Source organism: Choloepus didactylus, chromosome 3 (genome assembly GCF_015220235.1).
Source record: "Choloepus didactylus isolate mChoDid1 chromosome 3, mChoDid1.pri, whole genome shotgun sequence".
Classification (NCBI taxonomy): Eukaryota; Metazoa; Chordata; class Mammalia; order Pilosa; family Megalonychidae; genus Choloepus; species Choloepus didactylus.
This window is the reverse complement of record NC_051309.1, coordinates 196,845,604-196,859,524: the sequence shown is the minus strand read 5'-3', so window position 1 is coordinate 196,859,524 and position 13,921 is coordinate 196,845,604. Positions and strand designations below refer to the sequence as shown.

General features: G+C 35.1%; 1 long non-coding RNA gene across 1 annotated transcript in view; it reads right to left on the bottom strand.

The window, feature by feature from the left end:
• Positions 1 to 2,893: 2,893 nt before the first annotated feature.
• Positions 2,894 to 13,921, bottom strand: part of LOC119528930 — a 661,036-nt gene continuing 650,008 nt past the window's right edge. The window contains exon 4 of the long non-coding RNA XR_005215785.1: positions 2,894 to 3,000. This is a non-coding gene — a long non-coding RNA (uncharacterized LOC119528930). The remainder of the gene's footprint in view (positions 3,001 to 13,921) is intronic.

Here is a 13,921-nt window from a genome sequence, read left to right as displayed (position 1 = left end):
GTGGAGCAGGGATTCCCTGTGACTGAATTGTCAGGCCATCCCTGCAGGTTGAGGTTTGTCTCTGAAAATAAATCTATTTCTCAACAGTTACAAAAAGGTCAGCCCTTGCTAGGGTCGAATGAGCTTAATAGAACAACCCAGCAGTCACGGGGCAGATACTCAGAGCAACTCAGTTCCAACCTTTCCTGAGAGAATAAAAAATGCATTTCTGAGTAGAATAGCTGTCTACTATTATCCATGAGAGCAAACAGAGGGTATAAACATGTGAAAATGATATCTGTGAGCTCAAATTTGATTATAGTAAGTAAACCAGAGAGGATGACTGTTTTATGCTTCTTTTCTACCTCTGTCTTGGTAATATACAATAAAAATTTGATTTACAAAATGGAAGCAACTGAAATTTATAGGATTCAGACGTCTTAAGTGTATGAACATCTATTTAATGATACACGGAGACCAACCTGTTTGAATTTGCAGTCTTTTCAACTATGGCCACAAACCACACAGTAACTTGGGAGTGCACTTATCTGCCCCAGAGAATCTGTTAAAAATTTTTCCTTAAAGGAATGGATGTTGTTTCTTCAAAAGTTTCAGTGAAAAATAGTCTCTTAAAAGAAAAATAATTCTAAATCATAATACCAAACATAGAAAGTGCTTGCAAAGATTTATTCTACTAGAATGATTGGTCTCTTTTTCTACACCCCATCACTTCTAGCAGTTCTCTCTTTTCCTCCCTCCTGCAAATCTCTCACTTCAAAATTACTTATCCTATATTCCAAGAATCAAAAAATGAAGCCTATAAAGGCCCAATCTTAGCCATGACTCCTTTCTATAGTATTCTTAATGATACCAGGTTCTGACTGTTGGGTTTGGGCAAGTTCCTTCACTTCACTAAGCCTTCTTCTCATTGTTGGAAATATTCCCTGTAGGGTTGTTGTGTGTACTGGAATAAAGTACCTAAGTCTCCTTGTACTTATTGGCAGCCACTACTAAGACACAGAAAAGTGTTCAAGTCCTACATTCTAGTTCTCCTCCATCCGTCGTTCTAGTAATAAGATGCTTATAGTCATTAATCATCTTCCACCCAGACCCCTTCATGTCCACCAGCCACATATTCTCAGTGAACCACATTTTCCTAGTTAGTGAAGGGAATAATTACATGAAATTATCAGCCAGCTGTTAAGAATCTCTGTTGTATCCTTTCATTTAGGTCCTAGGCTTAATTGCTAACTATTACTGAATAAATATAGGTAATACATTTACACCATAATAAAGTACCCAAAGTATATTTATTATTATATTTCTAAATATAAATTCAAGTCAAAGTAGTGAGAGAAGTCCTAAGAAATTGATAGCAATGCTATCTATTGCTAATGACTCCCAGTTACATGTGGAACATCCATTTCTAACCAAGGAAGGTAGTTAGCCCTCTCTTTTACATTTACTTAGATTGATAAAGCCTTTGAGTTTGAAATGGTCTTCTAGTTCAGTGTTTTTCAAATTGTAGGTCACAGTCCATTATTGGGATGTGAATCAATTTAGCAAGATGCAATAACATCAAAACAAAAATCATTTAAACCAGACCATCAGAACAGAATAAATGAGTATTTGCATGCAATAAGGGTGTCATTTTGTGAACATTTTGCTTCAATTATATATACTTTTATGTGTGAATGCTCATAATGTAAAATGCCTTTCTTACTGCAGGTAACAGTCCAAAAAGTTTGAAAGTCACTGTTCTAGTCCATTCCTCTAGATAATGCCTTACTCTGCTATATAATATCTCTCTGCTTCCTTCCCTCTGACAGAGTGGTATTTAAACATCTGCTTGAATACTACCAGTGGTGATGAATTCATCTGCTCATGCAACAGCCGATTTTCAGCTCTAATTGTTACATTCTTTCTTGTAGTAAGCCCAAAATCGGTATCCATATGCTACTATGTGATTCTGATCTTTGGAGCACCACAGTCTAAATCCCCCCTTCCACATGTTAGTTCTTTAACTATTTGATGATAGCTATAATTTTCCCACTGAAATGTATCATCTCTACTTTCTTCAGCAACTTCTTAGGTAGTATCTTTTATAATCCTCTTAAGCAACCAAATGTGTAACTGTAAATAAACTAAGTATGCTAAGCATCCTATTCCTGTTTGATCTGCCAAACCAGGGTACAGAGGGATTATCATCTTAATTTTGATACCATCTTGTTATTAATATTTTCCAAAAGAATATCAATATTTTTTAGACTCATCACAAAGTTGACTATTGCTAGATTTACAGTCAACTAAAATGCAATTTTCACAGACATTTCTGCCAAACCTCATTGATTCCTCCCTGAAATTTACTTAACTTTTGAGGGATGGAGGAGATGTAGGTTTAAGACTATATCTGTTCTTGTTAAACTGCATACCCATTGTTCAAGCTGGTGCAGATCTTTTTGAATCTCGACAGTGCTGCCATTCTGTAAATTAATTATTCATTAAAGTTTCACTATCACCTACACTCTTGAGAAGCATGCTATTTATGACATTGGTTAAGGCATTAGTTGAAATTTTTAACAGGATGGGAAGTACCCATTTTTTGAATTGTTGTATCGCAAAAGAGTACTTGTGATTTGACTGTTTGGGACTCAAACTATTTTCTATTATAAAGTCCATTATAAATGATTTTGGGTTTACGACGACCATCTAGTTTCTCTCTATGGAGTACCTACCTTTGAAATAAGAAATAGCATTTCTTGGACTTCTCAGTTAGCAGAAAAATATAAAAGAGGAATGAATAGCAAGCGGGAAGTGGGAAAAGAGATTGTAGATATAGTAAATTTGATCATTAAAATAAGCAAACAAATAAATCCACTATTTATTGATGTCTAAAGTATTTCAGATGCTGATGCTTCTAGATAGTACTATGGTTTCCTGACTTCTTTTTCACAGGAATCGAAGACCCTTCATTTTTCTCCTCCTCAATATTTGAAGGACTGGGCCTCATGATCACTTTACCTAGAGATTAAAATAAAATTTGTCCATTACACACTTGGGTTTCTTTCATTCCAACACTTTCCTCTTCATTCATCCTACAGTCAATTGCCACTTGAATGAAAAGTACAAATCAAGGTTAGGAATCGGAGGAAAAGAGATATCATGCAGCTCCAATATGCTAGTTGCCAGAGTGTTTCAAAATTCATAAAAAAGTATTAGATATTTTCATTATAGTTTTACTGATGAGGAAGCCTCTATTCAAAGACATTATTTCAAAGTGAAGTTGCTGAGGCAGAATGAGTATATGTGTTTGTGTGTGCATTTGCCTATGTATGTTTATTAGCATGAAGATTAATGTATATGTGTCTAGCTATAATAGAATTGGCTGTCTATTCTCAAATTAACAGAAGTATAAACTCCTAGAAAATATTGACCATGAAAAAACATATGTCTAAAGACTGTAATATCTCAGTGAATGTGTGGGAATTATAATATAAATGCCATTTAAAATTGGAATCTAAAATACTGAATCACGCTTCAATGAAACTTACAAAGAACTGTAATTTCTCTGTGTATGGGGGGTTAAGAATTTTTCTGCAACAAGATTGCTAGATCAACCTTTGATTATCAAGATACAATTAATATACAAGGTAATATGTGAGTGCCATTTTATCCTCAGGGCTCATAAGTATAAAGACAGTAACATACTGTGAAAGTAATGATAACACTTTGAGGTCCCATTATTATTAATTCATTTGACATTCACTGTAATCACACTGGTCTTAAATGAATTCATTTGACATGTACATATTACATGTACTTTAAAACACACTCCATTATAAATCAGTGCTAACAACTGTGTTGAATTCCAATAAACTATTTTCTTTAAAGAGGGGCATTTAAAATCATATACTGAAAAGTTGCATATTGATATTTGATTTTGCTGGCAAGAGTGGTCTAAATGAAGAACAGTAAAATAATTTAATTTCATCACAAAAATATATTTTACTAAAACCTTAAGTACACGCGGCATCTATGTTCCTGATCTCTGAAGACGCATACTTAAATAGACATATACATGTAGAACATTCAGAAAAATGTGGTAAAGTAACACATCAATGAATTGTGAGAAATTTTAATCATTAGTGGGCATGTACTATAAACATGGAAAGGATGGCTGAGCATTGAATAGTTTCCAAACATCACCTAGTCCAAGATTTAATTTAGCCTACGAAATAAAAAGGAACCACAATAGCCAATGCCAGCCTCTTTCCTACAACTCAAGTTTAAGATTTTCTACTGTCTGATACATTTTTCCTTGCACCCATTTAGATTTCTTTGAGGCTTAATATTTATATTTATGGCAGCTCTAAGTGAACACAAAACATATTCAATATCTGCTAGGTAATGACTGCAGCTTAAAATCCATGTTTTTTCTGGCCATTTGCTCTGCCAGCTTGATGGTATTTTGCTAGTAGCTACTTTAAATTCATTTGGCGGATGTATTTATCTCCAAAAGTAAACAGTAAGCACCTCAAGTAAACTGGATGAGCAATGTTTTATGGGTTTTCCATTTATTTGTATTTTCTTATCCTTCTATAGTGCCTGGTATATTGCTGGACATTTTCTAACTTTTTGCTGTTTCCAAATATTTTCTATTTCTTGTATGTTTTATCATGATTTTTTAATTGTTAAAAAAATTCTCTCATGTACCCCACCTTTCTCCTGTGAGAAGTTCTCTCATTACTGACCTTGCTCCCAGAAAGATTCAGCTCCTTCCTCATTTTACATTCACAGACAAACATGCACACAAAATTGATCATATTCCCTCAACCCCTTAAATCTGTGCAATTTTATTTTTATTCTACACCAACTTTACACACAAGGCCTCATCATCATACAACATTGCTGAGATTTCAATACCTTTAAAAACAATCCATCCATCTTTCTAAAACATTAAATGTTTGCTAAGGACCTTCCCTAAAAGGGCTCTATGTCTGGTGGGCAAATAGGCAATTTCTCCATATGGGGGTCCTTTTTTGTGTAGGGGATGCCCTGAGGTCTCATTAGGACAAAGAAGAGGGGAGTGAGAGGGAAAAGGTTTCCCACAGGGTTTTCCCTCTCACTCACACCAGACTGGATGTATCTTCTCAAGATACCCGAGGCCTCCAAAAGATGGTCAGTACGGTCCCTGATGCCCGGGCGTGGCTTTCTCAAGTCCTCACCAGCTCCTGTTATTCCTGACGTTCACAGGCTAGACCGAGCTCACTCCTGAAATCTTCATTTCTCTTCTTAATTCTGTCTTAAAAACATGGTTCTACATCCCAGAGTATTCTATAAATACCTGTTTGTTTTGATAATTCACTGAATTGTAAACTTGGCTCATATTTATGTTGATTATCCTCGGGTTCCCAACCCTTAGCTCAGTGTCTGAAACTTAGCACATAGTCAGTAATTATTTTTGAATGGATGAATATATATTGAGATGGTATTTGAGTTGAACATCCAAGAGACAATAAACGATAACTGGTTAGAGCCAAAGGGTGTGTGAGGTTGGGCCAAGAGGAAGGAGATGGGAATTGGGGGATTGTTTGGAAAGGCGGCCCTGGAGTGATGAAGTGTCCACAATATCTTGAAGGTTAAGGGGGACTATTGAATATTTTTAATTGGAGAAATGACATGAACATATTTGCATTTTATAATGATGACTTTCAGCATGAGTATGGAAGACAGATTGGAAAGAAACAAGGGGCTTGATGTGACAAGTTAAAAGTCAACTTTCTGATCCAGATGAGAAATTATGACACCCTTAATGGAGCGGTAAAAGGGATGGAGAAGATGAAAAAGATAAAGGAATTATTTCACAGGGAAACTCCTCAGTACCTGACTAGATATTGAAGATAACAAAAAGGGAGGAAAACATATTTATGGATAAAACCCCAATGAATAGGAATGATGCAAGGACAATAACAGAAAAAGAGCAGGCTTTGGCAGGTTTGCATTTTCATTTGTGGTTGGTGCACATGGTAGACTAGTGCTGATTGTCTGTAGACAGTGGAGAGGAAATATAGCTCAGTTATTAGTAGCAAAGATTCTGGGATCAGACTGCTTGGTTCAAATCTTGATTCCACCACTTATAATATTAGGTGTATAAGTGGTGGAATCAAGACAAGTTGGACAAGTTTCTGTTTCAGTTCCCTGTTTTACACAATGGGGAAAATAACAGTATCCAGGGCTGCTGTGAGGATTCAATGAGTTAAAGTATGTAAAGTCCCTTGAATAGTACCTCATAGATAGTAAGCACTATATAAGTATTTGATATTAGTATTTTGTTATTGTTATAATAATAATAATTGTTGTTATTATATGGAGGTATTGAGTTTTGTAGAAATATCAGGAATGGATATATAAATTTGGGAGTGCTGGCATATAGTGAATGTCAAAACCTTAGGGGTGGAGTACACCAAAATATACAAAATATAACCTATCTCTACAACTTTTAACCAATCCTTGTCTTCAAGGATTTCAAAGTCTCTTAATGTTAACAAATATATCTAGCTATCAGTTGGCTAATGGCAAAACCATATGTCATCAAATGCCCCCCCAAAAAAAGTCAGTAACCCCATCATCTTTTGGTCACCTTAATCTTTTGACATACTTTCATTTGTAGACCTCATCTAGGATGTTTCACTGTGTAGTTCTGCTTGAGACAGAGGAACTCGCACACATTTAGATCACTATCTCTTTGATATTTATTCTTCATTATGCACTAACGTCACTGCTCTGAGTTTGGACATCCCAAAGTTTCTGTCTCACAATGGACTAAATTCATACTTACCTTTGCTTCTATTTTAAATATTTGGGGAAACTTGGAATTTGTGGGAAAATAGTCTGAGCTTTGAATGCATCCTTGACATATTCAAGGATACGGATATCGCAGCACCAAATCCTGCCCGGATGGAACACTGTCCAGGGCAGCACCCGCATTGGTGATACGAGAAGCGTAGCCTGTCCCTGACTTACCTATCTTACTAACTTCTTTATCCTGCCTTCTCTGGCCTGTTACTAACTCCCCTAATTCTTGTGATAAATTAAAGCTAATAAATAAGGTGTGGAGCAAGTGGAGGCACTCTTTGTCAACTAGGCACTGAGTCCCCTGCTCCCATAAAAACTTATCTTTGTGTCCATGTTTCATTCCTGCGCCGCCCTGTCAGCAACAGGAATTAATCAATAAAATGGATGTTTACAGACAATTTTTTTGTTTACTGGAGCCAATACATTTGATTTGTTCCCTTCCCACCCCTCCCTTCCCCTCCCCTTTCCTCTCCTATCTCTCTCTCTCTCATAGACACACACGTGCACACATAATTTAAAAAGAGGTTTTCTCCATATCTGATCAGAGAAAGTAACATTAAATAGATCAACATGGAAGTGTATAATTTCAAGAGAAATAAAGATTATCTTATCTAGTCCTCTGAAATTACAGATGAGAACTAGGAGACCCAGAAAGATTAAATGACTTGTCAATGATCACACCAAAATTTTTTTCATATTGTGTTTTACAACACAGTTTAGGAGGAATACAAAATCTGTAGGATGAAGATAGAATCTATGCCCAATTGTGTAAATAAAATAGAAAATATTCACTATGGAAATCACAAATTTTATCACAGTCAAAATGTTTAGTAATATTTTGTTAAAAGCACCTTTGCACTAGTAGAAAAAAGAAACACAAAACTTGCCAAAACTGTATGCATTTCTTCTAATTTCACTTCTGTACTTACAAAGGTTTTATCATTAAAACAGTTAATATATTGCATTTATGTTTTTTCTATTGTCAACGCTATCTACATTTATTATTGTTTCATTTCATTCTCACTGTGTCTCAATTAAAAAGGGATGAACTGAATTTCTACAGACTGTTTTGAGACTTGTTAAAATATGTGGTATTTTGTGAAAAGAGAAACATTATTTAGCTTTTTCTTTAACTTGTGTAGAACCTTAATTTTATCACACCTTAAAAAATTCTCAAATTAAAGAGGACTTTTTCTAGAATTGTAAGATAGCTCTTTACACATATATACACACAATTTCCTATGAGTCAGATTTTCAGCACTAATAAAATATTGTAAAAAAGAAAATGATTGTGAAAACACTACAGAGGTATATGAAATATGTTTGCATAATAGTGAATAATGAAATGTCAACAACTCTAACACCATGATGGAGAAAGAGTATTTATCAGTAAGGTGTATTCAGCCAAATATACAGTGTTTCCAAAATACTGCTCAATAGGATATGAGAAACTATGAAAGGAACATTATCTTATGATTTTCAACTTATAAAAATTTATGTAATATGTTAAGGAAGCAGTGTTCACTTTTACTTGGTAAAACCAAATTATCAGGATATAAGTGAATTGATTTACATAGTAGATAAATGACTAATGCAGACAACTACAAATTAATGTCCACTTCTATGGTTTAAAAGCAAGATCATACAAAGAATAATATACTTTAATAGCACTTGTCTGTGAGGACTTCAGCAATGAATTTCAAGAGAATCATTTCTTAGCACTATTCAATATCCCTCAAAAATGATTAATTGGCAGGCCTAGCTCTGTAACTATATATTTTTGAGAAGTCCTAAAATATGGATCTCACATAATGGGGAATACTACCTGTTTCTTATGTGGTCAAGACATATGTTTTAAAATATATATCCAACATCATTCAGGAATATGAGGCATAAACTATCTCTCATTACCAGTTTTTTGGAATTTTTTTCTGAGATTTGGGGAGAGACAGAGAATTTGAGGAAATACGTGTGTCTGTGTATTTTATGCATATATATATTTATATAATAAAATCCATATAAAACAAAATTCCATCTTATTTTGAATAATTAATATATACAATTAATTTCTTTAAAGTCCTTCTATTTTACACCTTGTAAAGTAAAGATGAATTGTCTCTTCATTATTCCCCATAATGAATTCAACTTTTATTTCCATTTTTTAAAAAAAGAAACCTAAAATCAACAACCAAGCAAAATTTTAAGCTTGAAATTTAATATAGTCTTTCCAGTTCAGCAGGGCATTTACCAGTTCTATTCATTCTTGTGTGTGTCAGAGTTATTATGAAATTTAAAAGTCAAATTGTTTTCAGATTCATTATAAATCCATTCCTAAACCATAAAGTTTCAGAAGGCATTATTAAGAACAAACTTACAAATAGAGTCAAAATTAATTTGTAAGACATTACAAGATAATCTAAAGTTTAAAATATGTTCACTAGCAAGGAAAGTACATTTTACATACAAAGCATAAAATTACCTTTTGGGGGAGAGGAGGAGGAATGCCTAGAAAATTCCAAGTCATCAGAGAGCATGATACTTGAAAAATCAGAAGACAGATGGAAAATTATTTGCTCCATAGCACAAGACTCTAGAGACCTATCAAAGGGTAAAAGTTCTGCACAGCCCACATGACATTATAGATTCTTATTTTAAAACAACAGGACTGGGGATAATGATAGCAGTTATTACTGATAACAAATAACAACTGTTATTATTATAATTCTCACCAATATACAGGATATTCCCACTAAAACAATTCTGTTCTCTTGAAGAGAATAAGCATAACATGAGTAGGAGTTTCTGTAGAGCTATTTGAAAATTCCATAAAAATGACTATAATTTATTTTGTCATCTTGCCCCAGATTAGGGCAATTAACACAGCACATTCTTTCCAAACAGGATGCTCAGCCTCATTGTACTGGGCAACTTTATTGGAGTAGGAAAAACGTATGCTGTTTAAACTCATAAAGATGTTTGCAGTATTAAGGTTGTCCCAGATACATTATTGACTGAATGGATGTCTCAGCACATCCCTGTGGGCAGTCACAAACTTGCAAAACAGGCAAAGTGGAACCTGTGTATGGCAAAATACCATCTGGTGATACTGAAGCATCCCCAGGTATACGCAAAAATATTTCCTCATCAAACTGCAAACAAAAAATAGGTTACCGGAATACAAAATATAAGCTTAACTCCCTCCAAGTATACTACAATATAAATCTGCTAAGTTAATATGAAGAATTTTATTTAACCTACTCTCAGATCATGAAGTCATTACTGTGCCAGAAATGTACTAGGTGACAAAATGAACAAATGGACAATAATTCCTAAATTTTGCAGCATGTTTAGCTAAAAATAAAGTTTTCCAAGTGCTTTACTATTATGTTTAAAAATAAGATTTAAAAAAAAGTAAAATTAGATATTTCGAGGGACTTAACAGATGATAGCTTTCTGTATCTGGAGTTTCTAATTAACTATACACATGCATATACAAGCACATATAAGCACATGTACAATGGTACTTTGAAAAGCATAGTCTCTGGCTATGCTGAAGTTCTTTTAGTAGCTTATTCTGGGACTTTCTGACAGCCATTGCCAAGGAGAGCTTTGTCTAATGAGAAGAAACCAGAGTGATGCAATTATGATTCTTCTAGAGACAGTGAAGTCCTAAAACTCAATATTGTTCCTGGAGCACAAGAAAGGTTTTCAGGCCAGACACTGCCATGGGAAGGAATGCTGGGCATTTTCTGGGTTGCAGTGCCTCTCCCTTGGGTGAATGATTTTCTCAGCACCCAGCCAATTTCCAGCCAGCATTCCCCCGGCCACCTGCCACTGGGTCTGGCAGTGTTCTCTAGAGGATGTTATTGTAGGGCTCTAAGAACCTTGATCTCAATATCAGCAGCCACAAAAGGAGGCCTTGTGGCTGGGCGATCTTTGGCTAGTACAGAAGCTAGAGAGGCAACTCAGCCAGGTTTCAGATGACACAAATATCATTACTTTGGGGAATTTGGCAAATATTTCTATACGACAAATTCCCTGTTCAGTGTGGTTTGGTGGCTTAAAGCTATTTGCTTATGTGCCTTCAACCTGAGGAACAGAAACACTAAATTCTGCAGTGTGTTCAAATTTGTTATAATACATTTCTATGTATATATAGTATAGGCTAAGCCCACCTATAATTATGCCTAAGAGTCACCTCCAGAGAACCTCTTTTGTTGCTCAAATGTGGACTTTCTCTCTCTAAGCCTAAGTATGCAAATAAATTTTTCACGCTTCCTCTGACATGGGATGGGACCCCTCTGACTCTCTGACCCCCCGGACTCTCTGGCAATGTGGAACACGGATTCTGGGAATGAGCCTGACTCTGGCATCAAGGGGTTGAGAATGACTTTTTGACCAAAAGAGGGGAAAGAAAGGCAACAAAATAAGGTTTCAGTGGCTAAGAGATTTCAAATAGAGTCAAGAGGTTGTCCTGGAGATTACTTCTATGCAAGCTTCACCTACATATGCCAAATGGCCACAGTATGATAAGCCCAAGTCAACAATAGCCCTAAAAACCCTAAAGAATACCTGGGTCCCTATCTGAGACTCTATAAAAGTTTCACTCACTAAGTTTATTCTTCAGAAACTTAAATTTTTATTATAAAGTAAATAAAAATACATATCTATGTAAGATCATGCATAAATAAACAAAACTATGGTCAAGCGAGTGCTGTTGGCCAACTCATTGGTAAATTTGCATCAAAACCAGTTTAATTTATTATCTGACTTGAGATGGACAACAGTTATTTTAAAATGGTCACTTTAAAATGGCATCTACACATCCATACAGCTTACAGAAAGTTTTGGAAAGCAATCCAAACCAGGGTAAAATTGACAAATATTTTCAAGTTTTTTTTCCCCAGTTCAAAATTAAATTTCTGGGTATTGCTGCTTGCTGACTCAACTAAGGAATCTCTCAGAAAAAAAAAAAAAAAGAGGTGATGATCGACTTGTGGCTTGCCTTAATTTTTTTTATACTTTTTATTGTGAAATATATATACAGAAAAGTGATAACTTTCAAAGTATGATTTAACAAATAGATAGCAAATTTCAAAGAATGTTATGGGTTACAGTTCTACCATTTCAGTTATTTCCTTATTGTGAAGTATAACATATATACAGAAAGGTGATAACTTTCAAAGTGTAATTTAACAAGTAGCTATCGAGCAAATTTCAAAGCATATTACTTGTTACTGTTCCACCAGGTCAGTTACTTCCTTCTAGCTATTCTAGTACCCTAGATACTAAAAACAAAAAAAAATTATATAAAGATTCAGTATTGTAATCCTTTGTTAAATTCTATCATGTCTCTCTCATTTGTTTATATTGAAAAGAGGTGTTTGCATTATGGGAAAGGGGGGTGCATCTGATTGATATTCTTGAAGAGGCTGTTGCCTCTGGGTTTTAGGGCTTATCTGGCATAGGAACACATTGAGGGATTTAACTTTCTGAAGGTAAACTTAGTGAATGAAACTTTTGTAGTCTCAGATAGGGATCTAGGTTTTCTTTAGTATTTTTGGAACTACTGTTGGTTAGGGTTTGGCATACTGTGAGCATTTGGAATATCTAGTAGGTGCTTGCATAAAAGTAACCTCCAAGATAGCCTCCTGGCTCTATTTGGAATCTCTTAGCCACTGAAACCTTACTCTGTTGCCTTTCTTTACTCACTTTTGTTCCAAAAGGCATTCTCAAATCCCTCGATGCCAGGGCTAGGTTTGCCTTAATTTTGCAGCCAAATTATCTACCAAATCCCACACTGATAAGAATTTGGTGGGGGGGGGGGCGGTCAGAGATAGGAAAAACTAAGAGAAACCAACTTCCTACCAGTTATACTGATGGCAAAAATTACAATCACCATTGCTTCCATTTATAGAGTACCTAGTATATGGTATATACACAAGATCTCAGTCCTCAAAATCACCATGCAAGTTTGATATCATTCTTAGCATTTACAGTTAGCAGCCTTAGAGAAGTTAAGCAGAGGCTCAGTGGCAAAGCCAAGACTAAACTGGCTGCCAGATTTGTTCCACTGGAACATAATGCCTTCCTTCTAGACACTCTGAGATAATTGTCTATGATCTTGAAGTGGCCTAGCTCAACATGAAATTCAGTTCTCTGATTGAAACCAGACAGATTTCACTATTTTCAGAGTGTACCATGTCTAGAGATTCAGGAGCCTGAGGATCAAAATGGCAAGATTCCTACGTCCATATTTTCCAGATACCATACCTGCCTCCCCCCAGGATTCTCCAGGAACATACAGAACTTGACTGTAATAGGGCAGGGACCAAGTGGGGTAAATACATTTTGAGAGAGGTCTCCCAGATTTGATTTTTTGGATCTGGTGCCTTTGACTGATAGATTCTGGATTTCTGGGAGGTCTAAGAGGTTGCAAGGTATTTCGTGTTATGCTCAGAACCAGTGCACTGATAACAGTGCTAGAGTTAGGAACTAAAAAATAACAAAGCAACAAACAAAAAAACCACCACCAACCAATCTACCAACCTAACCAAACCTCGTGTGTGTATTGGAATTCAGTCACACCTCTGCTAGGGCCCCCCATCTTCTGCTTGACAATGTTTCACATTCTCTAATTGACTATAGGAAAAAAAAAAATTTTAAACAAAGACTGCATATTATACATTTTTATTCCTCAAACTGTTTTTATATGATAAGTACATAATCCACAAACTACAGATAATTTGTATTTATGATTTTAAACAATTGCAAACTTCATATTTTCTTTGCCTAAATTCGATAAAAAATGAGTTAAATTTTTGCCTGAGCCAAGATATGTCTAGGGTATGTAGTTTGGATAAATTAGATTTCATTTTCTATTAGAGGATTATATTTTTAATCTATAAGAATTCATTAACACATACCAGGTGCCAATGTAGCTGTGCATTATCTTGGTATATGGATACTTTGAAAATCGCATGGATATTGCCTTTAGGTTTATTTTCTGGATGTAATCTACTATACTGCTTTCCTGTTTAACCTAGAACAGATTTTTATGTTAAAGCTATGCACCTCTGAAAATAGA